Genomic DNA, 15287 nt, shown 5'->3' with positions numbered 1-15287 from the left:
ATCATCAAATGGATTCACATCTTTAGATTAGTATTATATCTACCTAAATACCACTTTATAGTGTCTAAGATCGCTGTACTTAAAGAAAACAAGGGGCTCAAAGTGAAGCCCTTTTCCCTCTACATTCTCAACATAGTCTCTTTTTAAAAGTGTTTGTCTTGTGTTGGGTCCGACTTGGCCCGGACTGTCAAAATCAACTTAAACCTCACAGATGTATCATCAAATGGATTCACATCTTTAGATTAGTATTATATCTACCTGAATACCACTTTATTATGTCACGGTACATCATATTTAAAGAAAACAAGGTGCTCAAAGTGAAGCATTTTTAGTGTATTTTGTTAAGAAATTCTATGTCAGAAGTGTTCGCGTATTTTTGTGCTTAAGTCACTTGGACATTGTTTAGCTTCATGAACTCTTCATAAGAAACATGTCAGACAGCTTTGACATCATTGATGACTTAGTCTTATGAGATGTGTAAACCTTAGGGGAAATGAGCTAAAGTAAATACAGAAACAGAGGGTCTAAAATTGCCACAGTGTTAGGCCCGAAAGTCTATTTAGGATTTAAATTGTGATTAAGGAAGTAGAGGGTAGAGAGACAAGATAACAAATCTTAACAAAACCTACCGGCCAAACAAGTGCTAGTTCGTTCGTATCCGTAATCCGTCCAGACTGTGATGAACGCATAGTGTGTCCGATGAAGGAAATACAGCCCTTCAGATCTTTGTTTACTGAATACACCTTGACCTATGTTCAGTGATATAATTTATAAGATATTGAGGCTACATGGCCGCCCTTAGTTTCTTGGAGATGTCCTGGCTACACTTCAAGGTTTCGTGCTCAACAAATATATATGAATGTATATGATGTCTCATCTTGATGTACTTTAATAATGCAATTCGACAAAGAAGATGTACAGATGCCTCGACAACATTTTTCACACATGAATGACTTCAACCTTGGCTCTCAACTAGTACAGGTAAACATGGCTATTAATGCTCATGTGTGTCAGGTTGCCCCAACCTCGCCGTCGTATCTGTACACAAAACAAGTGCATAGTCTAAACTAGGCTACATATGCATTTCTTCAGCCGTTTCAATAATAGCACAATGTATTTTATTAGTAATTGGTCGATCCTTCATAAATCATATTTTTGCCATTCATTTCACATATGCCTCGGTAGAATTGAGGTAGGGGGAGGACTTCTGGTCAGATAACAAGGTATTCAGATATCCAGAAACTCGTTTATCCGGACAACATTTTAGAAAAAGCAATTGTCCGGATAAGCGGAGTTCGACTGTATAGCGCGTGATACATGACAAAACAGATGTGTTAGGACCTGATTCGCACTTGCTGAAGGGATACCAATGGACCCTGATCATAAAACATTGGTTGCTTATTATTATTATTATTATTAAACATATTGTATTGTCCAAAAAGACAAAGGGATTGGGCACAAGTGCAGCACTTATTACCACCTTCTCCATATATACAGTTATACATAATATTGCGTAATGAAAATTAACAATTTACAGTTTAAGCATCACAATGTGGAAACATAGTGCGCAATATAAATTTATATACAGTGCTCATATGAAGGATATGTACAATGTGCTGGAAAGTGAAGACAGTGTGCATCTCATACATATGCTAATATTATACATGTTAGTGTTGTATATAGATTTAACAATATTAATGATTAACGGTTTGGAAGCAATAATATGCTAGCTACTGAATCTGTTAGTCGTTTCTATAAATTTGTGTACAGACAAGAATATTTTTGTATTCAGGAAAACATCTAAGTTTGGATCACAAAAAAGAATACTATTTAGAGTTTTTTGTCCTCCAAGATTATCGATAGCTGTCAGTAATGTCTCCCTAATATCATCATATAAGGTACATTGGAAGAAGAAATGGAATGAATTTTCACAAGGAGCTCCGCATTTACAGGAAATAGTATCAGATAATTAACACGAAACAGGTTGGAATTTAGTGTGCTACAATTGTGTCTCAATCTAGTGTGCAATATGTTTGTAGATCTCTCACCGCAATTATAATGCATAGGTGGTGATGTAGGCTGCTCAGATGCGACAGCTTTAAAATAAGATAATGACGGACTATCCCTGATTCCTGATGATAGATTATTCCATTGGCCTAATGTATCTATAATATAAGACATTTTAAACGTAGATGTCCGTGCAAATGGAACTACAAAATCATGGCGGTTTCTGAGATTATAACTGATCTTCTGTGACACAGCTGGTGGTATAAGATCAGTTACATATGAAGGACATGGCTTATTTATTATTTTATACATAGTTACAAGTTTGTTGACGTTTCTTCTATACGCTTAGATAAATGTATCCACGTCACACACGCCTAGAACAAGTACACTTATTTGAATATTACTAATATTACATGAATGTTACTGAGCAGTCAGTTAGAGTTTATATCTTTGCGCTTAATCAGCAACATTAAGCCTTTCACGTATATTACAACTTTGTAAGTTAACTTTCCTTTCCAGAAATACCATAGCATGGTGACAGAGATGAACTTCTACCCAAAGACATGTGTCATTGACTAAAATCTGCTTTGTTAATTTGATTTCAAGTGATAGCCTTCACCTGGAAGGAATTTATATTTGTATTATTTTAATTTTTCTTTTCATATATATCCCTCTGAATTTTGGGGTTTGAAATAGCATGTCGCAGAAATAACTCCTGTTGGACCCTTAGACTTGCAAGAATACTCTAATCATTGGCCGAAACATGCCCCATTTGTGCTTCTTGCTTTGTCAGACCAAACCCATACAGTTGAATTTCTCAAAAGCTTTAAAAGGGTTAAAGCTATTTTTGGAAGTATAAATGGGTTGATTGGTGACTACCACAGAAGTAGCAAATGGAGTTATGTTCGATGAAATTCTCTGTTTTGACTTGTGCTAATCGGATTTAACAACTAACTTGCCTTTGCGTGTGTTTGTTCCACCGGTGGTGCAGGATACGCTCACCTCTATGCAAACACCTGTTATCCTCACTGTTTGATAGTAGTTTATACACGTAAGTATGTATAAGTTGTATGTCATCTTAATATATCACTTGTGTTATCCCTCTTTCTGGGGTGTACTAAAAACATAAATCAAAGTTTCTTTTGAGCTATCATGAATATCATAAAATACTTAGCAAGTCTATGCTTATCATTCCCTCTACTCCTACCAAAGGCTCTAATTGTGGCTAATTGTTACATATTCTTCACGAATTCTGTAAATCATGAAACGTGTAACCAAATTAATGCGAGTTTAGACCGCTGGCTGGACTAACATCTAGTTTCTGAAATGAACATATTTTACAAAAATAAAAACAATTTTTTGATTATATTGTTAAATATATAACTGCAGTAATCTAGTCTTGCCAAATATGATTGACTTGCATCGGCTGTATTGGATATATTTGTTTCAGGAACTGTATGACAGGCCTAAAATGCGTCACGAAAGTAATGCGATTAACTTTGCTTTTGACCTGTAAAAACTAACCAGCAAACGAAAACACGGCGTTGTTTACAATGAACGCATGTCTAAACAAACATCCTTTTTTATATACTTAAGTAGAAGTAACACGATGGACAGTGCATACAACTGTTTGGCAAACAATATCAAGCAATATTTTAGATTCAGAATCAACATACCATGACATAACAGAAACATATATATTAAATTGTCACTGTTTAAAGCTACTCTGAACTGCTTGTATGTATAGATCATCTTATTTGTAAACAGTAGGCGGACGTATTATATATCTAACAGTTACAAAAGTCTGCTGAAATCTTCTATTTCTTTATTATGTAAAATGCTGTCAACATGAATAAATGCCAATTATTTCATAACACTCCAAAGATAGTTGTCATAATGAATATAGCTTTAAAGTATATTTGTTACATGCAATAATACTGTCCGGTATTATTAGTAAATTTCAATATTAACCACATATTGTGAGAATCCAGTAAAAAGGAACTGAGTAAAGCAGTGGTAAAATCTATCCATAAATACAAAATTGTATATTTTTGGATATACCATATATACAAAATTGTATATTTTTGGATATACCATATATACAAATTGTATATTTTGTATATATTGGAATTTTCCCTTGTGATACTTTCACTGGCCACTGACAAAGATTAGGAGTATTAGAATAAGAAACTAAATTAAATCAAGTATGAGGTGATGATGTGTAAGCATACAGAAAACTAAGAGAGCCCAACTTACTTCAGTTTCTGTACCGTACTTGCGCTTACCTCCTTTTGCATCATGCGTATCATGCAACCTGTCGGATCGACTTGTCCCGGGTGGTTAATAATCTTAAACATCACGACTGTAAAACAAAGTTACTTACTTACTTACTTACATACTTGGGAGATTTAATGTGCGCTTTCCGACTGATGCGTATTTCGCACACGGGCCCGGCCAGGCCATTTAATGTGTTTCCGAAAGGTGCGAAAGTGGTGTGTGCAACCCAAGAGGGGGCTTTAAGGGTTGCTTGTATAAAACAAAGTTGCTAGATATCTAGCGAACTTTAATTTGTGGCGTCTTTTAACCATCACGACAATAATACTGAGTGGTCCAAGTCAGGTTCAGGAGAAGTGTGTTTTCACAGAACGAGCTGCTCGGAGATGCAGCACGTATTCTCGCGGTATGGCAGATTACAACTGTCTCAGATAATCCTGTTTTCCTAAACACACTCATAGATAATAGAAGCATTAAGCAGGGTTGAGGGAGAGGTTTATCCTGAAATGCAAAGTGTCTCACCTTACCTTCTCCAAGTGTTACCCTGTGAGTATGATCCTTGAAAAAACCCGCGACGGATTAGGTAAAAGCAAGGGATTTTCCGACCAGACACATACCATGAAAAAAGGGCTTCACTTTAAAGAGTATACTTCACTCCAACACATTTGGTGAAATTTTCTTGAGAAGATACAGTGAAAGTGCTCGACTTTAACAGACCAGTTTTCTTTGAGTTATCGTGCAACATTATTAAGTGTTATATAGGTAGATATAATACTAGTCATGTTGAGAATGTAGAGGATAAAGGGCTTCACTTTGAACTCATGGTTTTCTTTAAATGCGATAAACTGTGACATTATAAAGTGGTACATAGGTAGATATAACACTAATCTATGGATTTAAACACATTTGAAGATAGATCTGTGTGTTTAAAGTTGATTTTGACAGCCCGGGCTAAGTCGGACCCAACACTTCTGACATAGATTTTCTTAAGAAAATACAGTAAAAATGCTTGATTTGAGCACCTTGTTTTCTTTAAATAGGATGTACCGTGACATTATAAAGTGTTATATGGGTAGATATAACACTAATCTATAGATGTAAACACATTTGAAGATACATCTGGTGTGTTTAAAGTTGATTTTGACAGCCCGGGCCAAGTCGGACCCAACACAAGCAAAACACTTCTGATAGAGACTACGTTGAGAATGTAAAGGGAAAAGGGCTTCACTTTGAGTCCCTTGTTTTCTTTAAATGCGATACACTGTGACATTATAAAGTGGTATATAGATAGATATAACACTAATCCAAAGATGTAAACACATTTGAAGATACATCTGGTGTGTTTAAAGTTGATTTTGACCGCCCGGGCCAAGTCGGACCCAACACAAGCCAAACACTTCTGATAGAGACTATGTTGAGAATGTAGAGGGAAAAGGGCTTCACTTTGAGCACCTTGTTTTCTTTAATTACAGCGATCTGAGACACTATAAAGTGGTATTTAGGTGGATATAATACTTATCTATAGATGTGAATCCATTTGATGATACATCTGTGAGGTTTAAGTTGATTTTGACAGCCCGGGCCAAGTCGGACCCAACACTTCTGACATAGATTTTCTTAAGAAAATACAGTAGAAATGCTTCACTTTGAGCCCCTTGTTTTCTTTAAACACGATGTACCGTGACATTATAACGTAGTATATAGGTAGATATAACACTAATCTATAGATGTAAACACATTTGATGATACATCTGTGTGTTTAAACACATTTGAAGATACGTATGAGTCTTTAAAGTTGATTTTGACCGCCCGGGCCAAGTCGGACCGAACACTAGCCAAACACTTCTGATAGAGACTATGTTGAGATTGTAAAGGGAAAAGGGCTTCACTTTGAGCCCCTTGTTTTCTTTAAATACGATGTACCGTGACATTATACAGTGGTATATAGGTAGATGTAACACTAATCTATAGATGTAAACACATTTGAAGATACATATGTGTGTTTAAGCACATTTGAAGATACATCTGTGTGTTTAAACACATTTGAAGATACGTATGTGTGTTTAAAGTTGATTTTGACTGCCCGGGTCAAGTCGGACCGAACACTAGCCAAACACTTCTGATAGAGACTATGTTGAGAATGTAAAGGGAAAAGGGTTTCACTTTCAGCACCTTGTTTTCTTTAAATATGATGTACCGTGACATTATAAAGTAGTATATTGGTAGATATAACACTAATCTATAGATGTAAACACATTTGAAGATACATATGTGTGTTTAAACACATTTGAAGATACATCTGTGTGTTTAAACACATTTGAAGATACATCTGTGTGTTTAAAGTTGATTTTGACCGCCCGGGCCAAGTCGGACCCAACACAAGCAAAACACTTCTGATAGAGACTATGTTGAGAATAAAGGTGCAGTCACCCACACGGGAAACACAAGGTGAAGGGCAAAGTGTCTGGGGTGCAGGTGGTGGCATTTCCGAATGAACTTGTGATTTATGACACAGAGTATGTGCAGTGCTGTTGGTGTCTTGGGTGCGCTGGATCGATGCCAGTCACACAACCGCGACTATCTTTAGCTAGTACGTATTTCAGCAACTGTCAGCAAGTGGTACTCCTATTCTACAGCCGTGTTACCTTACAGTTTCCCAAATACTGACCTCTACACTATCTGATTTTGTGTACGTGGTCAGCTCGAGACGTCTGTCTTCTCCTTCACTACGAAGTTACATGACGACAACTGTAAAGCTAAAGTGAAGTAGAAAGACCCGAGAACCCGGATGAAAACAGTCACGTGTCATCACCACCTGTGACCTGTGACGTGTACACCAGTTATACAAGTCCGTGATATGACGCGCTGCGATGCAACTGAAATCGGGTTTATCAGTGTAAAACCCAACTTACTCACACTTATTATATATAATATAAAAGAAAATATGCAAACACAACTGGTCATATATCTTTTGTGACAAAAATGTAGCCTTTTTTGCTTGTGTTGTGAAACTATACATTGTGCTTCTTGTTTCTGACGCACTGTGAGGTGACTTGTTAAAGAACACAACTCCTACAGCTCAAGTGTTACCAGCATTCAGTCGCCACTGTTGTAAGGGAGGTAACTCTTCGTGGCACAGTATTACAGAATTGATGTCAAATTCACTCTTGTGATCAAAGTGCGCTCTGATTACATACCTCAACGAGAAGTATAACTTCAATATATCCTACTTCTTGCTACTGATGCCTACATTTACTACGATAATAATAATAATTTACCTTGTTCACATGTTAAGTTACATTCTGTCTCGTGGTGGACAAGTCCCCTCAGCTCGCAGCATCCTCCACTCCCGCTACTGCCACATGTAACTCATATTAACCCCCAAATGTCACATGGCTTAAGTGTCGCCAAATCAGCGTAGCAACTTACTCAATCAACTACTTCTGCTATTGTGTCTAGATCAACAACCGAAACCACGTCTACTGATTCTGCTGTATATTCTACTACTGTCAAGGACGTTTACTACTACTACTACTACTACTACATGCGCGCCTCCATTATCTTTGAAGCAAATGCAAGTGAAACGAGAGGTGGAATCTGATTGGTCCATAGGAGAGCCTTAGAAGGGACATAACTCGTAAAAGCCACTGGTGGCGCTACCATCGAGCCCAGGAATACAAGCCAAGTTCGGCAAGGGTGGAAACTGCACTTTTAAAGTCAGTTAACTCTCTTGCCTCGGGAAGATGTTAAACCCCATTTCACCATCACCACCCGTCAAGAAGTGCTGGATCTAATTCCTTACGTTTGTCTGTTAGACAAAAGAATGAACTTGTGTTCACGTGTGGCCTACATCTTCACCAAGCGAAACACAATTATTAACTGTATCCTTCTCTCTGCCACTTACTGATAAACAAAATCGCGGATGATTGCAACAAAACCATTTCCACAATCATCTCTGCTAAACGAAGAGTCGATTGTACGATTCCGCCTATATTATAAGTATGTGTTTATGAGTCATTTCCAAATAGTGAGGTTTTCGCGAAAAAGGTGAGCGTATCCTGTCTCACCGGATGCACCCGTCACAAACACATGAAATGGCAAGTCAATTGTTCACCTGAAAAAAACACGGGGACATATTGAACACGTCAAAAAAAGGGGAATTGCATCGGGCATCATCTTTTTCACTGATGCATCAAATTTGGTAATGTCCTCCAAGCTTCTTCCATAACATTTTTGAAAGCTTTACTGAGGCCTTGAATGTTATAACCATGATCAAAAAACTTTTTGAGCAAGAGTCAAATGACGCTCTTTGACATCTTCGTAGAAAAAGCAAACTCGATTGCACCTCACAAGTTCTGAAATGTTGAGCTTGTGGAATATTGCACGACATAAAGGGAAAGTTTACCATTGAAAAGTTGATGTCATCCCTCCTGTCATACAGTCTTGTGGATAGTTTTGTCACGAATACTTATGCATAGATCTAAATATGAAACAGATGAGGCGATTGCACTGTTCTCCTTCATTGCTATTTCAGCTGGGCAAATCAGTAGAGAGGAATTGGCTATTTGATACTTAAATCATCGATATACCTGAAACTTTAGTTAATCATTATGGACACATTGCCTTGATTGTGCCGAACTTAGCAGAAATTCCGATTCACATAAAGAAACAAATTAGCGAGGAGAGGGGGCACAATTAGTGCCAATAGAGATACCTACTTATTGCGTTCATGTTTGACAAATTGTCAGGCACATTTGAGATGTAACGATAGCCCTCGCTGCTTACAATAGAATTTACGATGGTTAATTGATGAAGATAGCTGCATGTGTGCTAAACTTATTGAGTGAAAACAAGCCATTCCGCCGATAAAGAATATTACTTACAGTAATGGCAAAATTTGCAAAGTTCACTTTTCAAGATATGTCCATTTTCTTAGCGATAAACATCATCATTGAGGTTTGATCACGTGGTTACAATCCGACTTAGGATCGGCAGTCATTTAACAGTGTGTGTAGAGTATGTATCTTACCAGCCCGAACAGAAAGAAAATTACGTGCAGATGTAGTATTTAAAGCGCTCTCACCTTCCCGAGGCTAGAAAGGTAACTGACTTTAAAAGTCCAGTTTCCACCCTTGCCGAACTAGGCTGGAATTCCTGGGCTCGATCTTAGCGCCACCATTACGAGCTATGTCCCTTCTGAGGCTCTTCTATCGACCAATCAGATTCCACCTTTCGTTTCACTTGCATTTGCTTCAAACAAAACTGAGGCGCCAAGTCAAGACGACCTGATCGATAATCAAGATTTATATTGGGTCTTACATCGTGAAGTGCATTGAAATATATGTGCACCTGGATTAAAAACATGAAAAGATTGAGAAAATATCTGTTGACAACGAGTTGGCGGTGCACATGTTTTGCAAATCCTGCAATCGACCGAAATCCCGACAGTTCACAAACCGGATTTCGATTTCGTGGTCCGATTTTGATTGGACTATACATAGACTCGTTAGTCCAGCCAAAATGTAACTTCATAATACCAGCCTAGTTCGGCAGGGGTGGAAACTGGACTTTTATAGTCAATTAACTCCCTTGCCTCGGGGAGATGAGCGCTATTGACGGAGGTCACTTCAAAATATAACCGCTCGCAGTCACCTGACTGTCAGGTATTACCCGTATTGTGACCACGTGATCAAAACTCAATGATTACCTATTTTAAATAGTTTCTGTGAATGTAAAGAAAGTACTTCCTTCATTGGATTATGAATTATTGTTATTCTTTGTGGTTTGGTGGTACATTTGCTTGACCTAGCAACATATCTCACTTCGTGCGTAGCTAGAGCATGTGAAAATGTTCGTCACAATCTGCTATAAACCTTCTAACAAGGGCACGCTGATGCAACAATACTCACTTTATCAACTATACTGAACCAAAGTAAAAACTTCACAATCCTAAAATATTAACATTTTGACCAGTTATCATTGTGGGCTCTTATTGTATATTTAAACAGTAATGGCCATGCATTGTCTTCAGATAACACCCGTTTTTGAGCAGGTGAATCGATCAAAATCATGTGCACAGCACTATAGTGGCAAAAGTGGTTTTTCACGTGCAACTGGTCACGTGGTCCATAATACCGTGACCATACTTGTAAGCAGTTATTAACAAAAAAGGAAAAACACAAGAAAACAAAATAACACGTCCCATTTTAATTCTGGAAACCCAAAAGTCTAGAAACTCTACGGTCTTTGCCGACGCTCGGTCAAAATTAAACATGCTGTTTTCATGGGAACATACCAAGGAAGAAAAAATGACTGGGCGAAGACTGGTCCATGGGTAGGCCCATGGGCAGGCCCATGGGCGAGAATATGTTCCTTTCCTCAAAACTCATGTTTTTGTTTCGCAAATACATTAAATGTATTTATTCAAGTATCATGACACAAAATTTAACTCATTTTAACTTAATTCAAATATTTTATAGCGATATTGAAACATTTCGCCCATGGGCGAGAGAAATGTTTGGCCCATGGGCAGGCCCATGGACGAGAATATGTTCCTTTACTTAAAACTCATGTTTTGTTTCGCAAATACATTAAATGTAGTAATTCAAGTGTCACAAAATTTAACTCATTTTAACTTAATTCAACTATTTTATAGCCATATTGAAATATTTCGCCCATGGGCGAGAAAAAGGTTTGGCCCATGGGCGAGAATATGTTTCTTTACTTAAAACTCATGTTTTTGTTTCGCAAATACATTAAATGTAGTAATTCAAGTATCATGACACAAAATTTAACTCATTTTAACTTAATTCAACTACTTTATAGCGATATTGAAATATTTCGCCCATGGGCGAGAATATGTTCCTTTACTTAAAACTCATGTTTTTGTTTCGCAAATACATTAAATGTATTCATTCAAGTATCATGACACAAAATGTAACTCATTTTAACTTAATTCAACTATTTTATAGCGATATTGAAATATTTCGCCCATGGGCGAGAAAAAGGTTTGGCCCATGGGCGAGAATATTTTCCTTTGCTCAACAGTTTTAGTTTCGCAAATACATAAAGGTTTTATAAGCATGACACATGATTCAACTAATTTTACCTTAATTCAACTATTAAAATATTTCGCCCATGTTTTCGACAGTCCCTTTAAATAATTAACTAATTGTGTACAGAGTATATGGTATCATGTGAAATATACCTTATATTTTATCATTACATTACTATTTAAAAAGGGCCTTTGGTTGGATGTTTCCTTTACAGAAGTTTTACAAATTTCACCTTTTTGTACATATTGCAACGATACGCCAATTCATTGGCGACATTTTCCAACACATTAAAGTTTAGTTAGTTTCTTTTTCATTTCCCATTTTATGTCTCGTTGAAACATCACACTGGGAAAGTAAGTGACACTAAGTATGCAATATACAGGTACACGTGCGCGTATTTTAATAGCAACAAAAAACGATTCGTCTTTCATTGCATAACGTCTGGCTGAATATCTCACATTCTAACGAAATCTCGAAATAATTATTTAATTATATGCGGTGTCGAACTGACCAATGGGAATTATGTTTACAGGCGATTGAGGAAAACTTGAGTGAATATTATAACACTAAAGCAACTTTTAAATGCATTGTCACTTTTGGTATGAAAATGGTAACAGTTCAGAAAAAACAACAACCTTCTTATGATAATTCTCATATTCTCATTAGGACGTTGTATCCAATTATAGTGTCGGCCTTATTTACAGGTGATTCTAGAATACCTGCTCTCGGTCAATTACGATCTGCCACACCACGCGTGAATAAACAGTTATGCAGGTATTGCTGTGGGCAAATACCTAGCCTGAAAATGTATATTTATTTTGTGGATACATGTTTTACAAATGTTCGTTGATATGTGGATATATTAAGCACAAAGACAAAATAATGTTTATGAAAGATGAATTATTGCTTTGAAATATTCATCGAGATGTGTATCATCGTTTAATGGGGTCATTCAATAAAAGTATGTTTGGAGGAGATATCAAAGGAGCCGCCCAATATACATAGTGTCGTCCAGTGAACTACCATTCCATCCTGTCAAAAATAGTTATGTAATCGGTACACAAATATATTGGATGCGGTGTCAGTGTGGAAGGAGTTTGAATTACGTCTCAGGTTATTATTGTTTGGAGTTCACATTTTTGGGCTTTTCAAATACTAATTGAACAGAGTTCACCTGCACATGTCCACTTTAGTGAGACAGACTGTAACCAAAAATGCAATGAGCCGTAGCTCCTAATCCCTTATAACAACGGTAACAACAACCAGGGTGAGGACACAGTAAGGTTAAACCGTGTCCAACAGACAATCTCAGGTGGCTAACGCCATATCTCCCATCAAGTCAGCTCTGTTTTTAAGCGCATAATTATGTTTTTACATATTGAAATAAAAGGAATTAAAAAATCATTTTTAACAAACCTACACATTACCAAATACAAAACCTTATAACCCTTTCTAGACTTCGTTCCAGTTAACCTGGATCATTCAACTCGCTCGCGAAGGTCGTATACGACTTTTAAGTGAATACATCTACAGTGTATCATATATACTCATGATAAGCAATTATTTTCGTTCCTAATTCGAACGAGCACATTCTGAGGCTAAATCTGCAAAAGGACAGACAAAATATTTCTTTGTACAATGCAAACGATACAAACGTAGCGGCTGATAATAGAGACAATGATTTAATAATCTGCAATATATCATTTGTTCTCGTTCAATTTATTGTAGATATTGAAGTAATTGTAAAGTTTCAAGGAGTACTAAAATGTTGTGGTATTATGATGTATTTAGAATATGAATAGCGAAAAACAGTCACCATATCGGATGTACATGTATAACTTGTCTTCCATCACCACGCTTGTGCCGAGGCCCATGGTCATAAAACTAATCGGTCCCATAAAAGGAGCAAATAGTTTCGCAGATAGTACTTGCTGTGGTTCACTCACAATTGACAAACGACCTAATCATCAGACAGACCAGTCAAGTGTGACCAGTGTACCTGCCTGGTTTTTTACCTCCTAATTACTGAGCTGCCAAATACTGTCATACTGTGGGCAGAATAAGCGGCGCCAACTTGTTGAGTGATACAGATTAACCAGATTATGATTGTGTTTGTAAGTTGCGTTTAATCTGTGTCGGGTTGCAGTTGTTTTATTAGGCAAGACCAGGGGTAGTTTTATCAATGAAACCTTTTAGCCGTTGAGTTTGTTTTGTATTCATTTCATTAAATACATTGTTAGGTAGAATAATAACACGTTTTATCATTTAACTTAAGCATTTATCCATGACAAAAGCTTATGACATAAAAACATGTATGTCATACCCCAATGACATAAGTATGCAAATTAGATATGCAAATTAGATAACCGGAAGAGCGAGCGGTTTGATTTTAAACTATATATTATAAGTGAAGTTACACCAGAGATATAATCAGATTACACAGAATCGTTGTTGTTACCGTTATTAAAGTTTTAATTATTCTGCAAAAGTCTGTTCAAGTATTTTGTTTAAAATAATCCGAGGAACTTTTTTTCTCAGCGAATTGTTTATTTTGGTTTACATGGCTATGGAAAACATGTATCACTACGCACGATCTATACGTAAGATTTCGACAAGTTGCTGATGTTAATGTTTAATGCAATTATTCCTTAATTTGGAAGCAAAAATGTGAAAATGATAAATAGAATTCATCACTCGTGTTTTTTAATATGGGAAATATCAACCTCGTCCCGTTAATCGGTATTTAATATGGATTAAACATCTCCCTAACCTGAGTATAATCTCATATGTACTCTAAGTTCCGTACTATATTACTTTGCGGAGACATTGAGTATAATTTTTGAGTTGGCATTGTATGCTGTCTGAATGACTTTACACAAATCCCTGCGTCAATGGACCCGTGAAGATCTTCAACAACCCATTCTTGGCGTAAAAGGGCGACAGCGCTTGTCGTCACTGGCGACTACCGGGATCGGGTGGTCAGGCTCGCTGACTTGGTTGATGCATGTCATCGTATCCCAATTGCGTGGATCGATGCACATGATTTCAATCACTGGATTGTCTGGTCCAGACTCGATTATTTACAGAAAGCCGTCATACAGCTGAAATATTGCTAAGTGCGGCGTTATACAACTAACAAACAAACACAATTTTGAGGAATTCACAACAATCACTATGAGGAGGTATGCATATCTTGCAATCAACCTGAATCCAGTTACTGGAATGTCAAACCCGCTTGGTTAAAACAAGAATTGCAGTTAGATCCGCTATATGCTGTAGATCTCCTGTAGTCAAGAGATGCAATAGCGAGGCAGAACTATGTCAATTTATGAGGGACAGACAGCTACTCGAACATTTAAAAACATAGCAGCCAAAGTTAAAAATGAAATCATATCATGTACGAAAATAGAAATCATATCAACACAAAAAGAGAAAGTGTATGAGTACTAAAACTTGGAATAGATATGTGTACCCTACGACAGTCTACAACACACTGACATCGCATCAAATATATTTGTGTACCGATTACATAACTCTTACTGACAGGGTGGAGTGGTAGTTCACGCTAAACGGACGACACTGTGTAAATTGAGCGGCTCCTTTGATATCGCCTCCCAACATACTTTTAATGAACGACCCATTAAACGATGATACACATCAGGATCGCGGAGAAAATACAAGATTCGTTCTCGTTGAATACATATATCAAGGCACCAATTCATCTTTCATAAACTTTTTGTGTCTTTGTGCTTAATATATCCACATATCAACGAAAATATGTAATACATATATCCACAAAAAAATACATGTACAGGCTAGATATTTGCCCACAGCAACACCTGCATAACTGTTTATTCACGTGTGGTGTGGCAGATTGTAATTGACCGAGAGGAAGTATTGTAGAATCACCTGTAAATAAGGCCGACACTGTAATTAGACACAACGTACTAA

The 15287-nt window shown here is 37.0% G+C and overlaps 2 protein-coding genes across 2 annotated transcripts in view; both read right to left on the bottom strand.

Moving 5' to 3' along the window:
• Positions 1-1043, bottom strand: part of LOC124131659 — a 49611-nt gene extending 48568 nt beyond the window's left edge. The window contains exon 1 of the mRNA XM_048393669.1: positions 630-1043. The gene's annotated coding sequence lies outside the window, so the exon portion shown is untranslated. The remainder of the gene's footprint in view (positions 1-629) is intronic.
• Positions 1-7065, bottom strand: part of LOC124131661 (E3 ubiquitin-protein ligase rnf8-like) — a 28108-nt gene extending 21043 nt beyond the window's left edge. The window contains exon 1 of the mRNA XM_048393684.1: positions 6950-7065. The gene's annotated coding sequence lies outside the window, so the exon portion shown is untranslated. The remainder of the gene's footprint in view (positions 1-6949) is intronic.
• Between the last annotated feature and the right edge of the window lie 8222 nt (positions 7066-15287).

This window comes from Haliotis rufescens, unplaced genomic scaffold, assembly GCF_023055435.1.
Source record: "Haliotis rufescens isolate VD_foot unplaced genomic scaffold, xgHalRufe1.0.p SCAF_1, whole genome shotgun sequence".
Taxonomy (NCBI): Eukaryota; Metazoa; Mollusca; class Gastropoda; order Lepetellida; family Haliotidae; genus Haliotis; species Haliotis rufescens.
Note: the sequence above shows the minus strand (reverse complement) of the source record. Positions and strands in the feature narration are given on the sequence as shown.